Source organism: Vulpes lagopus, chromosome 18, assembly GCF_018345385.1.
Source record: "Vulpes lagopus strain Blue_001 chromosome 18, ASM1834538v1, whole genome shotgun sequence".
NCBI classification, from domain to species: Eukaryota; Metazoa; Chordata; class Mammalia; order Carnivora; family Canidae; genus Vulpes; species Vulpes lagopus.
The window spans coordinates 31,200,255-31,207,612 of NC_054841.1; the positions used below are offsets into that span (position 1 = coordinate 31,200,255).

Here is a 7,358-nt window from a genome sequence, read left to right on the forward strand (position 1 = left end):
TGAATGCATGTGGCTGTGTTTCAATAAAACTTGATTTACAAGAACAGGTGCCAGGGGTTATCCCACTGGCAGCATCCGAAATGCAAATTATCGGGCCTCACCCCAGACCTTCTGAATGGGAAACTCTCCAGTTTGAGTTCAACCATATCAGACAAGGAAGAGACTATACCCCTAAGCCAGCTGATTTGCCTTTGGAGACAGCTAAGGATTTCAGCCAGCACTGCAGAAGGGACGAGAAAGCCAAACCAATCTGAGGCTGAAATTCCAACTACAGTAGCAATATATGAGGAACAGCGTTTCCAGCAGGGCTCTCCACAAGAAGGGTGAGGAAGACCATCCAGAGTCCTAACAGCACAGCCTCCTCGATGAAGGGATGGTCCAGAACCAAAACACTAATGCCAATTAAATAAAGCTGATGGCAAAGGGACGCCATCTCAAAGGGAGACCACATAAAAGAAAGGTCTATGTGTTGGGGTGGGGAGGTTGTGGAAGATTCCTACAGGAAATGCCAGAAGGCACTAACAGAAGGAACAGAAGGACCCAGGCGCCTGGCTGCCTCAGTCAGTGGACCATGGGACTCTTGATCCCAGCATTGTGGGTTCAAGCCATTTATTGGGTATACAGGTTCCTTAAAAAAAATAATAAACTCTGGTAGCCCAGGTGGCTCAGCAGTTTAGCGCCGCCTTCAGCCCAGGGCCTGATCCTGGAGACCCAGGATCGAGTCCCACATCAGGCTCCCTGCATGGAGTCGGCTTCTCCCTCTGCCTGTGTCTCTGCCTCTCTGTGTCTCTATGAATAGATAAATACTCTTAAAAAAATAAAATCTATTTTTAAAAAAAAAGGAGCAAAGGACCAAGCTAGGGTACTCAGAGGAATGAAAAGCAGTCCAGGTAAGAGGAAGGTGGGGAAAAAGTGAGAAGGATCCAGACCGCAGCCCCCTCAGCTGTAAGGTGGGAACCAGAATCATACCCAACCCCTAGGGCTGCTGTGATTAAAGGACATTAGTGAACACAGGAGGTGCTAGCTTCTCTACCCTCTTCTATGCCAACAGGAGCTTACAAACCCAGAGCTCCAGGCAAGACCTAGGAAGGGCACTCTATCACTAAAAGTAGGAATCAAGACCCAAGAGTTATTAACTCAGATCAGTTGACCACATTCCAGTTTCTTCAATGATAAAAATACAGCCCAGAACACCTCTGCCTGCCGGTGGCTGGGACTAACAACAATGACCTCAAGTGCTCAGCACAGAGCCGATGTACACAGCCCCTATCTTATGGGGCCCACTGGCCAGTCTTTCTTGGGTCTGCTCTATAGCCTAGAGAGGCTCCGGGAGGAGAAATGCTTTTTTATGAAACTGTGCTCACATTCAACTCAGCTCTGCAAGATTCATGTTGAGAGTGAAGAAAGGGAGGTAAGCCTCTACCAGGCACTCACAGGGATGCCCCGGGCAAATGACACAAAGGGGCTACTTTGGGCAAAATCTATGGCAAGAACTGTAAAAGAAGGTTCTCCTGACCAACGACCAGAGAAAGCCACGGTCTGGGGCAGCCAGGGAAGCATCGGCCCAAGGCAACTCTGACTCCTCACTGAAAGACTCACCGAGGCTACAGAGAAACAATAAGGAAGAATGGGAGCCGAGCAAGACCAGGGCCAAGAGGAAGATTTGAGGCTGCCATCTAAAGCCACTGAAACAGCTCACGGCAGTGAGAACACTTGATTTAAGTCCTGAGTATGATCCTCTGGGGGATTATCCATTGTTCACTACTGTGTCCATTACACTCGAATACTTAGATGTTTCTGTATAGAGTATATATGCAGATCATGCCTGCCACACTTGCTGGGATATAAGAATTTTCAAAGGTCATTTTTTATTAATCCAGCTCTTTGCTTTTTGTGCTATCTTTAGAGTCTAAGCTTGCATAACAAGCAACCCCACTGAAGTAGTGCAAGAAATGGTTAGTGAATAAACGAGTAGATAGAACTCTCCTTCGTGGAGTACATTTTCAGATGGCCTGAGAAGCCACCTACACCTGAGGTCAGGGACTTGCTGAAATCAGAGAAGAGAAGGCTAAGGACAACAGAAGTTCTCAGAAAGATTTACATTTCCACAGAGAAGGAGCTCCCCCAAAACACCCACTCCTTCCCTTTATGACTACATTTGGGTTTGTCAGGTTGGCATGACAACTTAACATGCCCTAAACTTGCTCTTCTACCATCTCAGATGTTTTGGGTTCCTTTCATTCTAAGTGCTCAGACCAGAAACTTGGACACTGCCCTCAACTCTTTTTTTATACTGCCTCCTCACCTCCCATAACTGGTCTGTCAGTGATCTCCTCAGCCCCAACTCAGAATCCTATCACTTCTCACCACCTCCCTGGTTACCCTCCATCATCCTGGTCTGACCACCACCCACAGCCCTCACCCAGCAGGTCACCCTGCTGCCCTGCCCTCTCTGCTTCTAATTAATTCTCAAATAACAATAACCAGCAGGTCCTTGTTAAATGCTAAATCAGTCCACAACCCCTCTACTCAAAACCCTCCATCAGCTCCCATTCCCCCTCAAAGTAAAATCCATAGGCCTTACAGCATATGGCCTTACATGATTCAACTCCTACTGCCTACTGCCTCTTTGACCTCAAAACCAAATGCTCTCCTCTTGCCTCAGGGCCTTTGCATCTGCTGCTTCCTCCACTGGGAATGTTCCTCCCCCAGATATCCATATGACTCACTTGCTTCACATATCCAATCAAAGATGACTCAGGCCTTCCCTATCTATCCTTTCTAAAATTTCAGCTCCTACCCCAACACTTAATACCCTCAATCCTGCCAGATTCTTCCTCAGGGCATGAAATACTGTCTGCCTCCTCACCAGAGTGCGAGCTCCATGTGGACAGAGAATCTCCATGCAGCATGCAGAGCATGAAAAACATTGCCTGGCACACAACAGGTCCTCAATAAATGTACGAAATGCATTAAAGTCCTATGAAAAGTATAAGCTGCAAGCCAACCTCAATTATTCCAGAGTCAACAATCTAGAACCTGCAACAAAATTACAGGCTAGAAATAGCAAAGCTGGGAGGAAAAAGGAGACGGCCGGCCATACGGTGCCTTAAAGCACACACAGGGCTCGTTTAAATCCTGTGTCAGTAATGTACAGCTTAACCTGGAGCAGGAATGCTCCCTAGCAAAAGAATAAAAGCCCAGACAGGCGGCCCTCTGAGGAGAGAATAACTGGAAGAACAGCGGGAGTAAAAATGAATTAATGAGGTTATCTGGCATTGGGAACAGACTAGTGTGTTGGGAGTTTTATAGGAAACGCCTGGAAACCGGTCAGAGAGGGACTGTAAAATGTTTAAATTAAAAAAGCCTAAGAGGATTAAAGAAAAATAAGTTTTTAAAAAGCTTTCATTTACAAGTACAAGGCACTATATAACTGCAAATTATGTATGACTGCTGACTTTTAATTCCCCTAAGCAAAATGGGAAAATTCCTCAAGATATCAGTGGTGCCAGAAAGGAGTCTCCAAAAGGACCCCAGGTTTGTCTTTGGAGACACTGAACAGGATTTCTAGATACCAGACCTTAGGTTCCCTGAGGGCAAAAGACTAAGGGTTATTCAACAATGATTTGTTCAACAGCACCTGGCACCAAATTAGCAGGTGGACTAATGAAAGGTTACGTGAGCTTGCTCCTGGGACACCTAAATAATTTCTGCACTACTACGACCTCTAGCCTTTGCTATACAAACATGATGGGCAGTGTGGCCGGCATGAAACTTAGCAAAACCCTCTACAATATTCTAGCCAGGTACTTTCACTAAGCATTTTTAAAACATCCTAACAGATGTTCGAACTCAGCTTCATTAACTTTGTCACAGTCAGAAAAATACAACTACCATGCGACCATGTGGAAAAAAAAAAACTGTCAATATATAAAGTTCTTGAAATACTTTTCTTAAAAAAAAAAAAAATTCACTCCCTACTCAGAGCAAAAAAAAGAGAGAGAGAGAGAGAGAGAGAGAAATGCCCTGGAATTCAAAGAAAGAAGTTGGTCGCCATTTTGACAAAGGAAATGGTCTAGAAAACAGATAGCTCACGCTCAGGCTGTCAGGTGAAACAGGTAGCCTGGCTGGACACACCTGCTCACCTTCTTTCAACTAACAGGTGTGCCATGTGGGCTTATGCTGCACATCCACTGCTGGCCACTTTAAAAGGCGGGTGCCCAAAAGCTATTTAATTCTGGAGAAGTGAAAGGAAACCACTAGTGACAGGTTCACAAGTGATCCTAGTAGAGTCAACCATAACCCAGTACAGAATTCGGAATCTCTGTGCTGAAAAGACCCTTTATAAATCTCACCAGATTCAGACACCTTCCAGACTATCCAGGGAAAGTCATGTGCGAAGGTGAAAAGACAGGTGCAGACAAGTGCAAATGGGGGAGGCCCCAGCTCCACAGCATTATTCAAATGCAAACACATAAAAAAAAAAGAAGCTTCAGCGACCCCTGATTTTTGTCTCTGGCTTTAGAGAGGAAGAAACTGGCGGCGAGAAGTCACATGGCCAGTTAATGACAGCTCAAGCCAGGCAGCCTCGGGACTGTCCTCGGGACTCCGGTCCCAGGTCCTCGCACATCACTGGCCTTCTCAGCACACCCAGACGTCAGCAGGGAGAGCATCTCCCCCCTCCCATCTTCCAGAATCGCAAGAATCAAAGTAACAGCTCCTGACGCCCCAGAGCCAGAGATCCCTAATGGGTGACTCTCTCCCACATGCAATCGCCCTCATTTACCCTCTGCCCTGACAATCAAGAATTTCACATCCGTCACGCTTAAAGCCCCCAGCCTGAAGGCCGAGCTCCCGTCGGCCGCCCACTCCAGGCGGACCCAGAGCCAACGGCAGGAGAAAACCCCGAGCCCTTAAAGTAGTCACACTCGAAAACGTCAGTGTCTCCTCCCAGCAAGGTAGCGACAAGGGGAGTCGGCGACCCCCGCGGATCAGGCCGGGGAGAAAGGCCCCGGGGTGGGAGCGGCGGCTTCTAAAATTACTTGGCGCAGCCTTTGTAGGGGAGGAGAAGGCGGAAAATGTACAAGGCACCCCCCGCCGCCCTGCCGGTGGCCGAGTTCCGGGGCTCGGGATGTCCGCGCGCAGCCCCGGGAGCCGGGCGAGGGGCGGGCGACCCCGGGACGCGCGGCCCGAGGCCCGGCGGCGGCGCCAGCCCGGCCCGGGGACCCGCTCGCCTCCCGCGGCGCGGCCTGAGGGCCCGAGCGCGCTGGGCTCCCGCGGCGGGCAGCGCGAGCGCCCGGGAGCCGGCGGGCCCGGGCGGGGGGGGCGGAGGCCGGGGGTCGCCGCGCATCCAGGGGCCCCGCGGTCCGGCCGGCCGGCGGGGGCGGGGGCGGGCGCCCGGGGGCGGCCCGGGGCGGGGGGGCGCAGGCCGCGCCGCGGGGCGGGTGACAGCGCGCGGGGGCCGTGCCAGGCCGGCCTCGTGGGCGCGGCGAGCACCTCGCGGCCCGGCCCGGCAGGTGCGGCTCGCGGGCCGGGCGGGGGGCGCGGCGGCCCGGCTCTCACCTGGCTGCAGCCCGCTGGGCTCCCGTCCTGCCGCCGCGCCTCGGCGCCGCAGTGCCCGCCGCCGCCGCCGCCTCCGGTCCCCGCGACAGCCGCCTGCAAAATGGCGCCGCGGAGGGGCGGGCCGGGGGCGGGGAGCCGCCGAGCCGCCCGCCCCCGCGCCGGCGGGGACCCACCTCCCTCTCCGCCCCCGACCCCCGCCCGCCGCGTGCCCCCCGAGGGGCTGCCCCCTCCCCCGCGGGGCCCCGGCCCGGCCGCCGCCACCCCCCGCCGCCCCCGCCGCGTCCCCTGCGCCGCCGCCTAACGTCCCCGGTCGCTCCCTCCGCGTGTGGAAATCGCCCCCCGCCTCGCGCCCTCCCGCCCTCCCGCCACACCTGCTCCGGGGCCCACCTGGCTCGCGGAGCGCGCGCCCCGAGGCTCCCCCGTGGCTGCCCCCTGCACCCGTCAGCGCGGCGGGAAGATCGCGGTGCAGTCGGGCGGCGAGCGGGGCTCGCGGGGGTGGCGGGGGTGGCGGGGCTGCAGGACTTACGGCAATTTCGCCGTCTCTCGGGTTAGGCCTCCAGGTTCTTGGACTTAGGGGGGAGACGTCCTCATTACATCATGCGGACGCGGGAACGCCGCCCCGGGGACCGCGTCCCACCGCGGGCTGGGCTCGGCGGGTCCGGGGTGCCGCCCGGGAGTCCGCGGATCCAAAAAGCGCCCCCGCCCCCGCCCGCGCCCCCGGCGACGGCCGCGCAGCGGAAAGCCCGCAGGTAAAATTTAGCGCAGCGCAGCCCCGCCCGGAGCGCTGGGGCGAGACGCACGTGGTTGGGCCCCACCCCCGGGCTGCTGCGGCCCGAGGTCTGCGGGGAGGAACTGGCGCTTCTGACAGCTTCCCGGGTGATGCCGCCGCCGCTGCTGCCCGCTGTCACCCTTCGCGAGCCACTGCTGAAGACTCTCTAAATAACATGGCCAGAAGCAAACAGAAAACACTAATAATTAGCACTCTCATGCACCTTCCATCTTGAAACCACTCTGGGTTGCTGTTTCCACCCAATAATAACTAGTTCCCCCGAGCAACTCTCGAGAGAGCTGAAGAATTGTGGCCTGTTTGACCTGGCGTGGGGAGGGGCAGATTTTATCATCAGAATTTTCTGGCTGCTTCACACGGTGTGGGGAACTCCATGTTATAGGTAGCAGACGTATCAATGAGGGGGGAGGGGTAGGGGGCCAGCAAGTGGGAATTTCGTAAAATACAGAAGTATAGTCCGTGTTTGTGAGAATCAATCATGTGTCATCATATTTACTTCTCTAATAACTTGTGTGTTTAAAATAGAAGAGTTGGCTGGTAAAATTCAGTACATATTGTCTTGTATGTCAACTATACTTGAATTTTAAAAAATTTATACATTGGAAGGCCAGGTGTTCTAATCCTCATTGAAGATGGAGGAAATAAGAGACACAGATTCTGGGGCACCTGGGTGGCTTAGTGGTTGAGCATCTGCCTTAGGCTCGGGTCAAGATCCCAGGGTTCTAGGATCAAGTCCTGCATCAGGCTCCCCACAGGGAGCCTATTTCTCCCTCTAAGTCTCTGTTTCTCTCTGTCTCTCATGAATAAATAAATAAAATCTTTAAAAAGAGAGAGAGAGAGAGAGAGAGAGAGAGAGATTCTGTGACCAACACCTAGAAAAAAATTCACCTCTCCTCTCCAGGTAACATCCCCAATAGGGAGAGTGCTTTCCAGCCAACCTTTATTTTGGGGGGTTGGGGAGTGCTATGTGGGGAACTCCATATTATAGGTATCATACCTATCAATGAGG

At 53.4% G+C, this 7,358-nt stretch overlaps 1 protein-coding gene across 8 annotated transcripts in view; it reads right to left on the bottom strand.

The window, feature by feature from the left end:
• The window catches only part of SLC23A2 (solute carrier family 23 member 2), a 134,830-nt gene extending 128,562 nt beyond the window's left edge, over nt 1–6,268 (bottom strand). For 3 of the 8 annotated variants that reach the window (XM_041732683.1, XM_041732685.1, XM_041732684.1), the window contains exon 1: nt 5,563–5,694. The gene's annotated coding sequence lies outside the window, so the exon portion shown is untranslated. Of the gene's footprint in view, nt 1–5,562; nt 5,695–5,949; nt 6,043–6,088 lie in introns of those variants that run through there. The other 5 variants (XM_041732687.1, XM_041732688.1, XM_041732689.1 and 2 more) reach the window with 4 other exon arrangements.
• Between the last annotated feature and the right edge of the window lie 1,090 nt (nt 6,269–7,358).